This window comes from Halichoeres trimaculatus, unplaced genomic scaffold (genome assembly GCF_033239565.1).
Source record: "Halichoeres trimaculatus isolate MK-OKI-2021-1 unplaced genomic scaffold, fHalTri1.1 fHalTri1_scaffold_14, whole genome shotgun sequence".
Lineage (NCBI taxonomy): Eukaryota > Metazoa > Chordata > Actinopteri > Labriformes > Labridae > Halichoeres > Halichoeres trimaculatus.
The window spans coordinates 20,006,974-20,023,110 of NW_027437192.1; the positions used below are offsets into that span (position 1 = coordinate 20,006,974).

Consider the following 16,137-nt stretch of genomic DNA (forward strand, 5'->3'; position numbering starts at 1 on the left):
GTTCATTGTGGTGTTGGTGTAAAATTTCTAAAACACAGAGAGCTCTTCATTGGAGCTCCTTTTTTCACCTGAAATGATGTCAGACAATGTATCAAATGGATAAGAGTCAGGTTTTAATTTCTGGTTAGAGATGATATGAACAAAACACGGACTAAACACAAGTCACCTTTATCACGTTGTGCTTGAGGCAGAAATGTCGACTTGCTACAACTACGCACGTGTGCCCTCTTCTTTGAAAAGAGTCTGTTTTCAAGGAGTGTAATTCGGTTCGAGCACATGATAAATACTAACACACACGGGCTGTCTGTGAAAACAGACGGGAGGGATGAAAGCATGCGATAGTTTTTTTATGACCAAAAATGTTTTAAAATTGAGCCACTGTTCCAAACACACAGAGGCGCTTGTGTGTGTGGTGAGAAATAATGAGAGGGATGTGAACAGAGAAACAGAGGCGTGAAGAACCTCAGCTAATACGTCTCATAACATGCCTCACAAGGAGAGGGAAAAACAGACTGCATGGGCGCTCAGTATGACTTCCCACAGAGTTAAATTCCAAAGTATGTGTTTTTGTGTTCAGCGGGATTACAACTGGCACATTTCGTCAGACCCAATACACACTGGTGTTTGCCACGTGAACAACACACACAGAAACAAACACACATTCACGTTATAAGAGAGCTAAGACCCTCATCAAGCCTCTTAGGGAAGGATTGGGAGAGGGAGCAAACTAAGAGGGGAAGGAAGGAAGAAATAAAGGAGAGATGGGAGGGTTTGAACAGGTGGATGGTGGAAGTTTGAAGGTGAAGATAAGGGGAGATAAAGAGGAGGGAGGGCAGAACACAGATCCGTTTTTATTACAAAGGCACCAAATCCTAACAATGTTTCTCACAGGACATTCTAAGGAGAAGCAGGAACAGACCGTCGTCTTTGTCATCTTATAAAGAGAGATCCAGTATTGATGAGTAAGCATTTGTCAGCAGTGGCAATGAAGAGTGTTCCTGTTAACTGGCAGGAACCTCCAGCAGAACCAAACATATTAGTATAAAACCATCTGCTGCCTGATAAATCATCTTTCTGCCTGTTTTTCATCCTGTGGTTCCTTTTTCGTCCCTCTTCAATTTTCTCTCACGTCTCTCCATTAACATTCATGATGCACTCAAGATGGCCATGAATATTTCATCCACACACACACACACACACACACACACACACACACACACACACACACACACACACACACACATATACAGAGCCCCCTCCCCAACATCTCACACACTGCAGCAGATTACATAACAGCTCCTCTCCTTTCACAGACACATACAGTACATACACGACGCATGAACGCGAAACCATCCTGTAAATTCTGAGAAAATGACAGGGTAGAGCATGCTGTCAGGGGGAAGAGATGATGTGCTGCAACACCTGAACTGGCAACAGCCCTTTGAGTAAACATGTCACAGCAGTATACTGAAAACAACAACATCAAGGGACATCTCAGCTGGGTGGGAGAGCTGAGATTATGGACTGGGCCTCAAAACGCCCAAATGGTTGGATTAATGTGACACTGATGTGATGTTGACCAAAAGGCATCCAGAGGGAACCCACAGTACAAAAAACAAGGTTGTAACTTTTAATTATTGGTAGTTAAAGAATTTAGCTTGAAAGAGCAACAAAAAAGTTCTGCTTGACACTAAAACAGGTTTTAGATCCATGACATTTACTTCGGCACAGAAGTTAAACTTGTTCCTCAAGATGTAAAGACGGCTGAAGAACATTTTTGTTGGCCATTAGTTAAGTGTCGCTTAAAAGGTCGCTGGTTCAAAACCAGTTAAACAATAAAGCTCTTCAGTGACTATCTGCTCAATAATTCTTATCTTAGTCCTTATTGACAGAGATATCCACCAAACATAATCCACTGTGGTCTTTCGCTTTTCTGACAGCATAGTTGAAACTGTGGCCAAACAAACTGGCTCCATTCATCCCTTATAAGGTACTACCTTTACCTTTCTTCTAAAGCAGGGTCAAGTGAGGTACACACGGGTAGTACATAGTGTATATTGATAAGGTTAAGTCATAGGTGGCTTCGTCAAATAAAAAACAATGAAAGTAGAGTAGCTATGAGGATACACTAAGGTTGTGTTGTTCTGGTTTTCTGATTTAACTTCTGAAAACTGAAGAAATTTGGTAAAACAGTAGCATTCAGTGAGGCGGGATAGTTTGGATGGTGAGTAACACAGACCTGAGCCACCAGGTACTTTCTCTCTCTGGATCTCCCCTGTTCATCAATTGGTTGGAAGTGGTTGGTCTGGAATAAGTGTGAGAAATGAAGCTAATGCAAAAGTGCTAATTCATCAATTCCTTCAGTTTCTGCCTGAGGCTGGTTTCAGAAGAACCAGAAACCACATGGAAACACATTCAAAACAGCTTATATTTATATCAAAAAGAAACATGTTTTTAGTCTGGTACATAAAAGATTCAAGAATTGAAAAGCTCATTTCTCTACCAGCATGAATTTGTTAATCAGAGCCACAGATCAACCAAAGTTTGTTGGATTCGGCATTTCCAATGTGAATGAAAGGCTTCAAAACTCTGCCTTAGAAACAAATGGATGACATCACAGGGACTATAGCCATTCTATAAAGGCTATCGTCTAGAAACATGGATAGCCAAGCTTCTTTAGCAAGTACCCAAATTTGTTTCTTAACTCAGTGGCTGCCATTGATGTTTCTCAATGTTATTTATGGTTTTCAATGGGGTGGCCTGGGGGGGGGGCTGGCGAAGCTTGTCTACCAATATCAGACTTGAACCAATGAACCAATCCTCTGTAAGTTGCAGCATAGATCAGCATAGATTATGAGAAGAAGATGCAAGATGACAGAGACATTGGAAAAACATTTCAAGTCTGACAAATTCAGGCAGCTCACACTCAACAGTGTGTGTCGAGGTTGTGAGAAAAGACAATGGAGAGCATGGAGAAGATTGAAGGATGGAGCTTCAGATACAAAGGCTAAAAACAAATCAAAGCTGGTTTTCTCGTTTCTTTCATTAAACAAGTGGTTTCTGATTAAACCAGCCTATGTTCTGCTGCCAATTACCAAAGAACAGAAAAAGGTAAAGACAAATCTTTTTTTTCCTGATGAAAGACGAGGGTCTACTCTTTAATACTTCTGGAAAGATCAGTCAAAACCCTCTAAAACTGCGGGCAGTATGGGGCTCTATGCCCTGAAAATGGCTGGCAGCCATTAAGTCAATACAGCAGCGATACACTGGTGACAAATAGGCCAACTTCAAACCTTTAAGTGATACAAATATGTATCCATCAACTTGGTTACTTTCCAAACTGAACAAAAAACAACTGATGTTTTGAGTCATAATTTGTCTTAAATATATTTCTAAGTTAAAACAAAGGGGCTTCACCAGCATCAGAAGCAACAGAGTAGCCTCAGCTGTCTGGTATGATGTGTTTTAAAGGTTGTGAATTTCTGTGAAAATGGAAATGTTCTGTCTTACACCTGCTGAGGCACAATGAGCCAGATGATCCAAAGAGACCCAAAAAATGTTAAACAGCCCGAGATGTCAGGGTGTGAGTGAGGATGAAACAGCAGCTGAATGCATTTAAATACATGAGGGACAAATTATTCCTCTGAAGTGACAGAGGAGCAGATCAGGTCAGGGTTGTTGGGAAATTTCGCAGAGCTCATAAAAGCAACCTGTCAAGTACTGAATTGTTTATGTGTTTTTAAAATTGTGCAACTTATGCATGGGTTTCAGTGTAACAGCAGCCACCCTAGAGTGTGTTTTCTCAGGAAAGTAACAGGTCAAGGTAATAAAAACGTCTACAAAACAAGCAACAATCCCTTTCTGTATCCATGCATGTCTCTCCCTGACCCGTACCTGTGAGTCTAAGTCCAACAAAGCCCACACGCACAAAGCAGGCCATGTTATCAGATTATGTGTGCGTAGACATATTGTTTGTGTTGTTTGTGTGTCTGTAACGTGAGCTCAGCTTATATAGAATTACACCTCAGCTTTTCTGAGTGCCAACATAAACAATGTACAGTCTCACATGAGAGCAGAGGGAAAAGGGAGTGGAGGAAAACAGGGGAGGAGGATGTTGAAGACAGTATGAAAAACAGACAAAGTTGAAGGGTTGGACAAACAGCCTGGTATCGTCAGTGTTTTCACCAAAGTTGGTTACAAAGAATGAAAAAGAGACAGACAAAGAGGAGAGGAGATGCCTGTAAAGTCCAAGGTCAGGGACAAACTGAGAGTCTGTCGCTTTGTGTGTCTCACACATCGACCAACACACAAGCTCTCTGAACCTGTGAACACACACACACACACACACACACACACACACACACACACACACACACACACACACACACACACACACACACACACAGATACACAAACCTACACAAACACACACTAAGCCAGGTCTATTTCAGTGAGTGTTTATTCTTGTGCCACAGACCAGATTACCTGAGACACCCGCATGAAATCAGGCCAAGCTTGCTTTTTCTCACTTCATCTACAGTATCCTCTCAGTTTCCTAGGCCCCTCTTCTCCATCTACTCTTTCCTCTCTCCACCTTTCTTTAATGTTACAAGTAACATAAGTAACAGTGTATCGTCTGCTGCAAGCCTGATCATGTATGGAACAAACGCAGTATCAATTTGCAAACAAGCTGTATGCACACTGAAAAAATACCTCACACGTTCTTGTGCAACCTGCTCAGCCACTTGATACCTAAGGTGACGGTATTTAGTCCAGCAGAGAGGATTGACACTGTGGACCTGTTGGAAAACCTAGATGGAACTGCTGATTTGACATCTTGACAGGAACTTGTTTCGGCAACAGGGTGAAGCTGAGACGTTTCTGCTAAGGGTCCAAAATAAACCAAACAGGTGAAGGCAGGGTTTAAAGAAATGAACGAACACATTTTCCACTTTGTCACTGGTACCATGTTTTTTTCCACCATCTCGGTGTGAGCTCCACAAAAGCAAAGCAGTTCATTACTGACCTTAAGAACAGCAGATGTCAAAATTAACTTTAATGTTTACTTATTCCAATGAAAATGTTATGAAATGATTCTGTGTACAATACTCAGGACCAGATTTTGGATTAGAAAGTATTCTGGTGTCTGTTCACAACATGAGTTGTATCTTCACCGCTTATTCCTGGGAGCGTTGGTCATACAAAGGGAGGAAGTCTCTGTAGAGATGACAAGAGTCCACCGTCATGCAGTCATGGAGCCAGCAGGCAGTCAAATAAGGATGATTTAGCTTCAAATAATGTTCTCAAACAGACACATGTATGCAAATGCAGCAACCAGTCTGCTCTTAGATTGTGTCGCTCAACTCTCACTTCTCAAGTTGCCGGTCAGATTGTAAACAATGGCAGCAAACAGGAAAAGAAATCCTTATACAGTCTTTTAACTCTAACCATCGACCACACAGGGAGCCTTTTAACGTTGTACATCATTCCAGGAGGAGGTATTATGATCTGATTCGTCAAATCAGAGTCAAATGTCTTTCTTTTTATGTCTGTCAGAACCTGTTCAGCAACAGTAATGACCTTGACTTGGGCAATCTGACTCACTGTTAGATCTATGTATAAAGTTCAGTTGTTCAGGCAACCATTAGAGCCACCATTTTTTTAACAGCATGGTATCATTTGCATGAGAAGATTCATTGGCTGTGGTGTCATTCAATACCAAACAACAGTAAAAGCCAACTATAACATGTTAAATGGATTCTTAAGGATACAATTAACATACAGCCTAATTTCCATTTGGTATGCCGGTCAAAAAAAAACAACAACAAAAAAAATTCTTGTTCTGTTGCCCAAGTAGCTGCCTGTTGCAGCAGCTCTCTCTTCTTTGTCCGTTTCTTGTAATTTCTTTTGTCTCTTTTTCGTCATCTTTGTATTTGGAGTGGATCATTACTTTGTATGGTTCATTGTTGGCCATGGACACCAAACATTTTGTGGCTTCAGCGATATTTTTTTACTACTTTTCTCCTGTGTTTGTCTGGAGATCCCACATGTAACCATGGCTGCATTGTTAACATGTGAAATTAGCTACTAGCAGCCTGTAGCATGCCAATGCTAACTAGTGTAGGGCTTGATGATTTCCCTCAAGGTGAGGAGGAGGAGATGAGGACGACATGCTGGTTCTTGGGTGTGAGCTGGGAAGTGACGATGTGGACCTGTCCTTTCATCCATCGTTGTTGGGAACGTGGGATCTATCTCCGGTGGGATGGGCGAGCTAGCCGGGCTAACCCAGCAGCAGAGGGGCTGCCGGAGGGCAGAGTGGCATCGTGCTGCCACTGCTGACGGCGCTGACATCGAACGCCGGCGCCACATTGGAGGAGCTTCACCTGCTGTGAGCGGACAGGATCCAGGTGATAGAGTCTGAACAGACTGCTGGGGAGGCTCAGTCCTGGACCCTGTGGAGGTGGAGACTGGCTGGGCTGGAGAGTGGTGGACGGGATGTCGTCTTTCTATACCCTTTTTTACTTTTGTTTTCTTGATTGCTGCTGTGACTCCTGAATTTCCCCTTGGAGATAAATAAAGTATTTTCTATCTATCTATCTAAATAATGACTATTTGCGGAGTATATCTCATAAGACGTATGACAGCACATTTAGATGTGTGGCCTCATCCTGTGGCCTCTTGAAACCCATCACTATTTCTATCAGCTTGTATCTGGACTTGGCTTTCTGGTGTCACACATCAGCGAGGCACGTGAACACTGCAAAAAATGACGCACAGCAGTGTTGACCCATACAGAGCTGGATATAGATTACAAGGCCGAAGACCTCAGTATCAGGTTCACATACTAGAGAGCCTGTGCATATATGTGTTTGTTTCTGTGTGCATGAAAGAAAGAAAAACAATTTGAGAGAAGGAGAGCAACTTTTTGATACTTCTGGAGTACAACTGTTATTTCAATTTTTGAAGCACACACAGAACCTGTGACCTGATCAAACACGTTCATGTGGGCAGAAACTGGCCGTGATATCTGAGAAACGCCTCTAGGTAAAAATGGCTCAGACAAGAGGGAGACAGGACAGTAACTCATTTTGACCTAGTATGAGTAAATTGATGTTATCAGCCCTTTATTGACAAATTCAGTTTGTTCTGCTAATGGTGGAACAAAATTAAAGCCTTTCATTAACTTCTGATAGACATTTTAATATTCATGTGCCTGTAGCACTAGAATAACTGGTGAAGTCTCTATCCAAAGTTGCAATGTTTGAGGGTTTGAATGGTTTAAAGCTATAGTAACATGTGCATGTACTGTTTTTGTTTGTTTTGGAGTTTCTATAATATGAAGTTAATGTCTCTTTTCTCTACCATCCAAAAATGTAAGTTCAGTACAAGCCATAAATGTAGGTCCTGATTTGTTATCGTAGATGTAGATCCATTTAAATTTATATGACTATTGTCTGCTGATTTCTGAACCATTCATTGCTGTTTTCCTTTTATCCACATACTTTCCCCTTTCTCTCTTTGTTTTAATCCTCTTCATATAGTAGGTCCATTGTATAAATGCTTGCTTATCCCTTGTTTAAAAAAGCCGCTGGCTTTACTGTGACTTTTTGACCTCTCCTATCACATCACTTATATTCCTTTTGTCTAAGTCTATTTCGTTTTCACTAGGAACACAATATAAAAAATAGGAAACAAAGTTGCTTGTGAACCATATATCAGTTTAATTTTTCACTTTATCTCATACACAGTGTTTGAATTGTAAATAAAAGTTAGCCTGAGCAAAATGTTAAGAGCCAATCAGAAAGTCCTGTTTGTTGGTGGAGTAATGATGGAGCTTCAGGCTTTTCCCTGTATGTGTGTGAATAAATTTCAACCAAATGTCACAGGCAGATATTCAGTCTTCTATGTTTTTTTTTTTTTACTGAGATAGTGTGACTGGAGTACAGAGACTCTTCAGTCTGGAGCTGTGAACTCCCAGTCTCTTAAGCAAGGACACATGCACATCACACACACACACACACATTTGGCAGCAGATAAGACACTCTTAGACATCTACACACACATGTTTTACCCACGCTTTCCTGCAAAACACCCCATGCGCATTAACACTCCACATTCCTATGCTGTGGATGATATTCCCGTAAAGATGACCATTTCCCCAGCTTTGGGGACAGATGGCATGATAAGTGCTGGGGAGAGGGAAAGAAAGAGTGTGCATGTAGAGAGGTTGACACAGACTGTATGTGTGCATTATGGTGCAGTGCTGCTGCAGTGCAGAGTGCAGGGGGGGTGCACATGTGTATCAACGTGCACTAGCGTCAATGACAAATCCCTTACTCATAACACAGGGCTTATATCACTATACTGGCTGGTATGTATGTGACGTAATATACCTGCTGTTCACATAATTGCTCTCATGCACAAACACTCAAACATGTACATATTAAAACATTCATGTTCACCTCCCCTGCTGGCTTGGTTTTATCCTTCCTTGACGTCTAGATTAATCTCTAATCTCACCTGAACCTGAATTTCACAGCTGCATCCACAATAGAAATGCATGTTACATGTTTTCACTTACTCTATACTTCAGCTGCCATGACCATGGAACAACAAGAGGCAATGAGTTGATATTTTTGCTGAGTCTACATTCACTGAAGTTCAATTGTTCGCTTTGAAGACAGGTTTGACGAGTCAATCCACTGTAAAACATTCAAGTGTGTCTTTTTTTTGCTTGCCAACTAGCACGCATTAAACAGTAACCCACTTTCTATCAATGACGGTAGAAATCCTGTACAGTGTGAAAACAAAAACAACACTAACATATTTTCTCAAAAACTTCATGAATTTTTATATATCTTATGTCTCAGCTGATATCTTAAAGAAAAATCTCAACATGTCAATCTGGTAATGGTTATAGGTTGTGTTTATCAGCCAAAGCCTTCTACAGGCTGATAGGCCGAGAGCTCAAAATGCCAGGGACTCAAGTCTATTTTCAGATTCAAGAATTTTGTTAGCTAAGCTAGCATAACATTAGCAAAGTTATTAGAGGACAGCAAAGAAGAGGACTCTGCTGTCGTGTCAACTAGCTTTGCAGCCACTAATAGCCTAGTCATCCCCGTTGTTATTTTTAGCCCAGCTGGCTAACAGACTAGCTGGTTAGCTCTTGCACTGGCCCACATATTGAACACTCTGTTATCAGATAACAGTCAGGTTGTACTGCATAACAGTTTGCTAGCAAACCGACAAAAAAAATAAATGAAAAAACAGCAGCTTTAACAACTTTAGCTTTGCTTGGCTTCCTTTTAGCCCTCTGGCAAGCTAGCTAATTTGAATGCTACATTACAACTCCACACTGACTGTTTTAGCTCAGAACAAAAATAGCATCATAAGCTAAAGGCGAATAAAGCTGCTATCTAAGCACAGTGAAGGTGACGCATGAATTGGAACCACTGTGTATTTTCAGTTATATTATGGCATGATTAATATGACAGTCTGTTAAAATAGAAACCAGACACACCAAAACAAACACACAGTTATTTTAATCCGATGCCAGCCAACACATCGAGACAGTTAATGTCAATGTTGTGTCTGGTGTCTCTTAAAATAAGCCTCTTTTTTATGTAATCTGTTGGCCACTAAGCATCTCCTCAGAAACTGTAGCATTGGAACATTAATTAGCACACACTCTTAGCGGGGTTAACTCCTGCAGGTCTGACAGTTTGACGGCAGATCATACGTTGGGGTTTTGACAAGTCACTGACAAGCAGCCTTGGCCTACTTCTACCCCGGAGTCACGTTACTGGCTGTGTGTCACTTCGTCACATAACCACACACGCACACACACATACGCACAGAGACTGTAACTCACCACCTTCAACCTCTTCTGTGCCCCCCTTGACTACAGTACCCCCTACCAACCATCACATTACTGCACCCCACCACCTGCATCCTGTCTCATAGAGGGGCCCCCTGCTTCTAGAGGGACTGTGTGTGTTGGATATCCTCCCCACTGCAGCCCTCTGAGGTTTTAACCCACAAAAGAGCGACATAAAAAACAGGAGATGGAGTGAAATAGGGTTAAATGAGGTTGCTATACATTATCTTTTGAATCTTACCACACCATGGGTGTGTTTGTTTTTCCTTTCTGTGATGACTATGACTTAATGCTATCATTTACATGCCTTTTTCATCATAACAACCAAACCAACCCTCGACCTGCTTCTCAGTCTGTTCCTTATGAATAAACAAGAAATAACACCTGCAGCTTATAGCATGAGTCAACTTAAAGCAACTAAACACCTATGTTGTGTCAAAACAGACATCTTGTACCAATGATGATTGTGTTATAACCCAGGGTTTGACAAAAAGCCAAAGTATGTATTACAGCCTGCGCAGACCTGTTCAGGAACGAAACAGACCTCAAGATGCTTTAGCTCCTCCCACATGTCTGCTGGAATATTCCACACACACACATTAGAGTTGACACATACAAAACAAACCCTGCTGCATTTACAAATGCTCAATGCTGATAAAAACCAACTGAAGTAAACAGCAGTAAAATGGCTCCACTTGAATCCTCCCTGCCTCTCGGGCAACTACACTTAAAGTCAAATCATCAAAATGTGCACAAGAGCCATTAGCATAAAATGCTAATCAACACGCATAAAAAACCTGGTCTGCAATAGGGATGTACGAAAAATAAACCTGCCTATTTTGATGCAAGATAGGTTTAAATTAAGTCTTTGGCACGGCATTTCATGAGCTTGGCACTGCTTTTAACCACAGAGAAACAGCGTGTTTGCTGAAACTTCCTGTTGTCAAACTGGTGAAAACAAGAGCCCATCCGTCACCAATAAAAATAGCTGCTCTATGAGACAATGTACGACGGGACAAAACTCAAAAAAAAAAGTTTATTCCCTTGTTTTCTTTCTCTCCTCACATGTTGTTTCTGTGTCAGAGCAGGAGAGGAATGAGGACCGACACATGGAACAAATTAAACTGAGTTTATAATACAAACCAAACTGTGACCAACAATCTCACCAAACCCACAGCCGAACACTTCTGCAAACACTCTCCATAAGCTGCACAAAACAGCGTCTGTCTGAAACCTGGCACCGTGACAGCAGGAGTGTGCCAACAGGTTTTGTGCTGTATTAACTTCAGAGTGTGCAGAAGCAGACTTGACATTGGATTTTTTTAATGAATTTTTTTAATAAAGTGTCAATACATAACACAAGACAACCAAAGAGTCTCTCTCGTACTACTATGCATTGTCCATACTTATTAGTTACAAACTCCTTTTCAGACAAACCCCAAAGCTGAAAAACCTGTTACTAAGTCCTGGTACTTTGTATAAGCGACATAAAAAAAGCATGCATGACAGAAGCACAGTTGGCTGTTTTTGAATACAGGAGCCTGATCTTGTGCTTCAGAGATTATCTGATTTAACTAATCTCCCTAAATCTGTAGTGGGATCTTTCTTTGGCATTGATCTTATTGGTGCTACACTTCATCTTCAACTTGCTGTTAAAGCAACGCAAGGCGGTGACAGTCACACCGAAACTTCAGAAACCACTGTCTCCTACTTTCAATGCCGTGGGGGAGTTTTGATGGAGTCACATGACCATAATAAGACCATTGGTTTAGCGTGAGACATGCCACCTGAAAGAGGAAGTGTGTTCAAACGGGCTATGTCTGCAGTTTGTCATGCAGTGTGAGCTTAACTGATTAAGGAAGATTAAGTGATGTAAATATTTCAGCAAACACGCCATTATCGCAGCATCAGCAACATGATGTTATGATCGAATCTAGAAGTAGGAGTGTTATGGTGACTCATTGTCAGGGTCTACTTCACCAAAAACCAGGAAGCTTTAAAGAAACAAAGGGTAGCGTAGTTTTACATATTGGAGCCCACACTTGACAACATTTATCAAACAACAGCAATATTTTACATTAAATCTTAACAGGAAACAATTAAGAGGACAGAATATTTGAAAATAAAACTGCTGCTCAAGTTTGCGGATGGTAAATCTCCTGCCTGCTACACCGACATGTGACCACCAGTTTTGCAACAAAACCACATCTCTCAGTGTTACAGACTCTGTGATAAAGCAACTCCTGATTGTGAGAATGCATGAAAGATTGTTGTGTTTCTCTTCTACAGAGAGTGAGCAGTGTGTGTCCATTACTTTAAGTGCAGTATTACTAACAGTGTTAATGATATTACTGGCAACAAGCCAGTTATCTTCTCCCCTCTTTCATGCTGTTACCTTAATACCTGACTCTCTTAAAATCTGTAAGCCAATTCAAACTGAAACAGTCAGCAAGTCATGAGTTGGCGTGTTTTTTAAGCATAGTTGAGGTGCTGTTAGGTCTAATGTCGTGAACCAGTCTTTTCAGTCTCTTGCTGACTTTTTCAGTCATTTAAAGCATTTAGGTTAGAGTTAACTTGTGACAGTTGTTCCTCCACCTTTTAAAATGATTATGTTGTTCAAACAGGAAAAACAATCTGCAAAGTTCATAGGTCACAGGGCCTGAAATTATTTGAAAACTGCCATTTTTCACCTCAAAATCGCCTGAAGTAAAAGTACTTAGCAACATAAATTACATTTTGAAATGTTTTCCACACTGCTCCACCTAAGATTAGAGCGTTATTAAATATGAAGTAACATACAAACAAGTCCAAGAGATTAGAGGGAAAGTAAATCAGGGCAACATTTCAATTTTTTTTTAGCAATATTTTAATGTGATAATGATCAGTAAAAATCAGCGTGATACTGTCCTTTGGTTTCAAGGTACTTTGATTTGTTCAACAACATACCATACTAGATTAAAATAACATTAAGATATGATCATTTCATACATATTACCCACATCATGACTGGTCTTTCATAGACCACTTGCATAAAAAAAAGTTGTTGTTAACTTTAGATTTAAAGGCCACAAAGATGCGGCAGACAGAACAAATCCGACTCGCTGCCAGTCATCTCTGGCTTCTGTTCAACTCTTGGTAATTTAATTGGAAGGCAGGACATCAGTTTGTCTCGGGACATTTTGGGCTCTGAATGAGTCAGAGAAGATGGGAACAGTGATTGGATAAAGACCAAATAAGATGTCTTGCAATTAAAGTGAACTTTCATTATTTTATCTAAAACTTTACACTGACTTTGGTGAAAACTCTTTAAATAAGTGTGTTGACCACCTTTCTGTTAGAGATGTTTCACCGCATTAGTGAATGAATGAATCACAGCTCACTGATGAGGTATTAGAGTCAGCGATGGGCAGCAAAAGCCCAGCAGCTCTGCAAAGTGGTGCAAACAAATTTGTTCAAGCTTTTCATGCTATCTGAGTTCACTCTGCCCTGGAGGAGAAATCTGTCCCCACCATGACTTTTGGGTCTTCTTTTGAATTGAAAAAACTCAATGGCAGAAGCTCATGTCTGCACTTCAAATTCAAAAGGTCAAGACTTTTCACTGGTCATGGCTTTGAAAATCTGTCTGTATTCCCACTTTAAAAGAGGATCAATGTTTCTTCATACATGATTATAACATGATCTTTGAACAGGATTTTGTTCCTACGTGCAGGGGAAAGATTATTAAACCTTTGATAAGGGGCTGGGTTGTTTTCATACTAAGTTCTCTATAACAAATGTGACTGAGAGACAGGAAAAAGAAAAAAAGATGCCCCTGTCAATTTAGACATGTATATGTAATCCTAATTCACATGGGTAATGCCACACATTGCTGGTCAAGTGGGTCAAATGAAAAACATACAGAGGAGTGTTTATCAGTGACAGAGCCAAGACTTTTTGCATGTTACATGGTTTTACTGGAATTTTGTTTACTCCTACTTGAAATTGGGTGAAATTCTTTGAAACTAATAAAATAAATCACCGAAAGATTTTACTGTTCCAGAGTCTTTACCGAAAATAGATGATCTTCAACAGATGGTTTGCGTTTGATCACTTAATTAAATTTCGACAGACTTTATAACACAAAAAGAAAAAGAAAAAACAGGAAATGAGACTGGAAAAGAAAAACGGGGACAAGGAAGAGAGGAAAAGATCAGGAGGAGCTGACAGGGGAGCTGGTTAATGAAGTGGATAGACCGTTTTCTGAGATGTTTTGTTGTATTGACAAGCTGTGTGTGACTGTGTGTGTGTGAGTGTGTGTCCTCTGACTCAAAGCCAGAGCTAAATACAGTTCAGCCATCTGATATTGTCTTTAGTAACAGACCTGTGCTACTCAAAAAAGACCAGTCATGTATGCAGTACTGCACATTGTGTTCAAACACATAAACACACCTGCATGCAGACCCTCAGTGTATAAAACCTTTGTGTTGATGGCTTCTACTTTCTTAAAGTGTTATTAAAGATCACATCTCAGAGGATTATCAGAGGGGATAACTTTACAGAATCTATACTGGAACCTTTTTTCATCACACCTGCAAAATACAACACCTTCCAGGATTTCGACAAGGCAACCCAAAACCCCAAACCAGTTACGATTCAATTTTGCCTGCCACGTCAAAAGTGATAAGAAAATATGTAAACAAACAACCATTTGCAATTTCATCTAGCAGATGCTTTTGTCCAAGGCGACGTACAACACAAGCAAGAACTTAGACAGAAGTGACCAGAAAGGACCAACCTGTCATGTTTCCATCCAGCCGTGCAAAAATGCAGCTCCGAGGAATATCAAAGATCACATCTCAGAGGATTATCAGAGGGGATAACTTTGCAGAAACTATACTGAAACCTCTTTTCATCACATGTGCAAAATACAACACCTTCCAGGATTTAAACAAGGCAACCCAAAACCCAATGCCATTTACAATTCAATTTTGCCTGCCGTGTCAAAAGTGACAAGAAAATATGTAAACAAACAACCAGTTACAGTTTCATTTAACAGATGCTTTTTTTCCAAAGCGACGTACAACACAAGCAAGAACTTAGACAGAAGTGACCAGAAGGGACCAACCTGTCATGTTTCCATCCAGCCGTGCAAAAATGCAGCTCCTTGCAACAAACAGCATTTATAGCTGCAACAAGTGAGTGTGTGTGTGTGTGTGCTCTGTGTGTGCTCTGTGTGTAAGATCTGGTAGCGATAAGGCGGGCTATTGATGACAGGGATGTAAGCGAGACTACAAACACACACACAAAAACATAAACACACAGTCTCGCGCTCCGACCAGAGGTGGAAAAACATACTGGCTCACTCTTTTCTTTCCCTAGGAAGTGGGTTATCTACCCCCAGGATCTGGATCCAGGACACAAAGCCAGACCGGCTTTGTGTGTGTGCATGTGTGTTTCTGTGATGGACCGACAAACATAAACATGCTAAAAGGAGACGAAAGACGGGCAACATTACCAAAAGGGACAAAACCAAAAAAAGAGTTGTTTTGTTTTGAAATAGTCACATTCTGGAGGGAGAAAAAAACACAAATTAAAGTTTACAGCATGTTTACAGTCCAGTTCTATTTGTCGTTGTGGTTTCAACACCTCATTTCTCTCAAAAAAAGAAAAAAATCAGTAGAGGGTGTAAATTTAAATAAAACTCCCTCCCATAAATTAAATTAAGGATTAAAGTTTGTCATTTTACAGGCTGCGTGGCTGTCAGTTGCTTGCGGGTGCTCCGAAGTCTCTTTTTTGTTGCACTGAGGCTTTTATGGGGCAGTTTTGCCACAAGATGAAACATTTCATCACACGACATTCATCTAAAATCTCTTTAAAAACAGGATGTCGTAATTTGCATGTGCTTCACTCTGAGGTTTCTTCTTTAGGGTGTGGGAACCAATTACCTGACGTGTCATGTGATTTTTTTCTGAACTGGTTTGGGCTTGCTGTAGCGTGTCTTGCACACTGAAAGGGAACTGGTGGTAAATGATGGCAAAGCATTGGTTTATATGCGTTTGAGTGTCAACTTAGAAAACACTCAAGACACTTTTTATATCACATCCAGTTTTGCATGCAGAGTCTTTATTTGTATTTGTGCGGTTAGTCATTAGTCTTTCCGTGTGGTGTATACATTTAAGGATGTATAATCTGTTTGCACATCTGTGTGAGGGTACACGTATGAGCACGAGTAAGACTTCATGTGACTGTTTGCATGTGACCACCAGTGTCTAGCTCTATCT

The 16,137-nt window shown here is 40.7% G+C and overlaps 1 protein-coding gene across 1 annotated transcript in view; it reads right to left on the reverse strand.

Moving 5' to 3' along the window:
* Positions 1-16,137, reverse strand: part of slc45a4a (solute carrier family 45 member 4a) — a 57,808-nt gene that overhangs the window by 39,774 nt on the left and 1,897 nt on the right. The window lies entirely within an intron of this gene.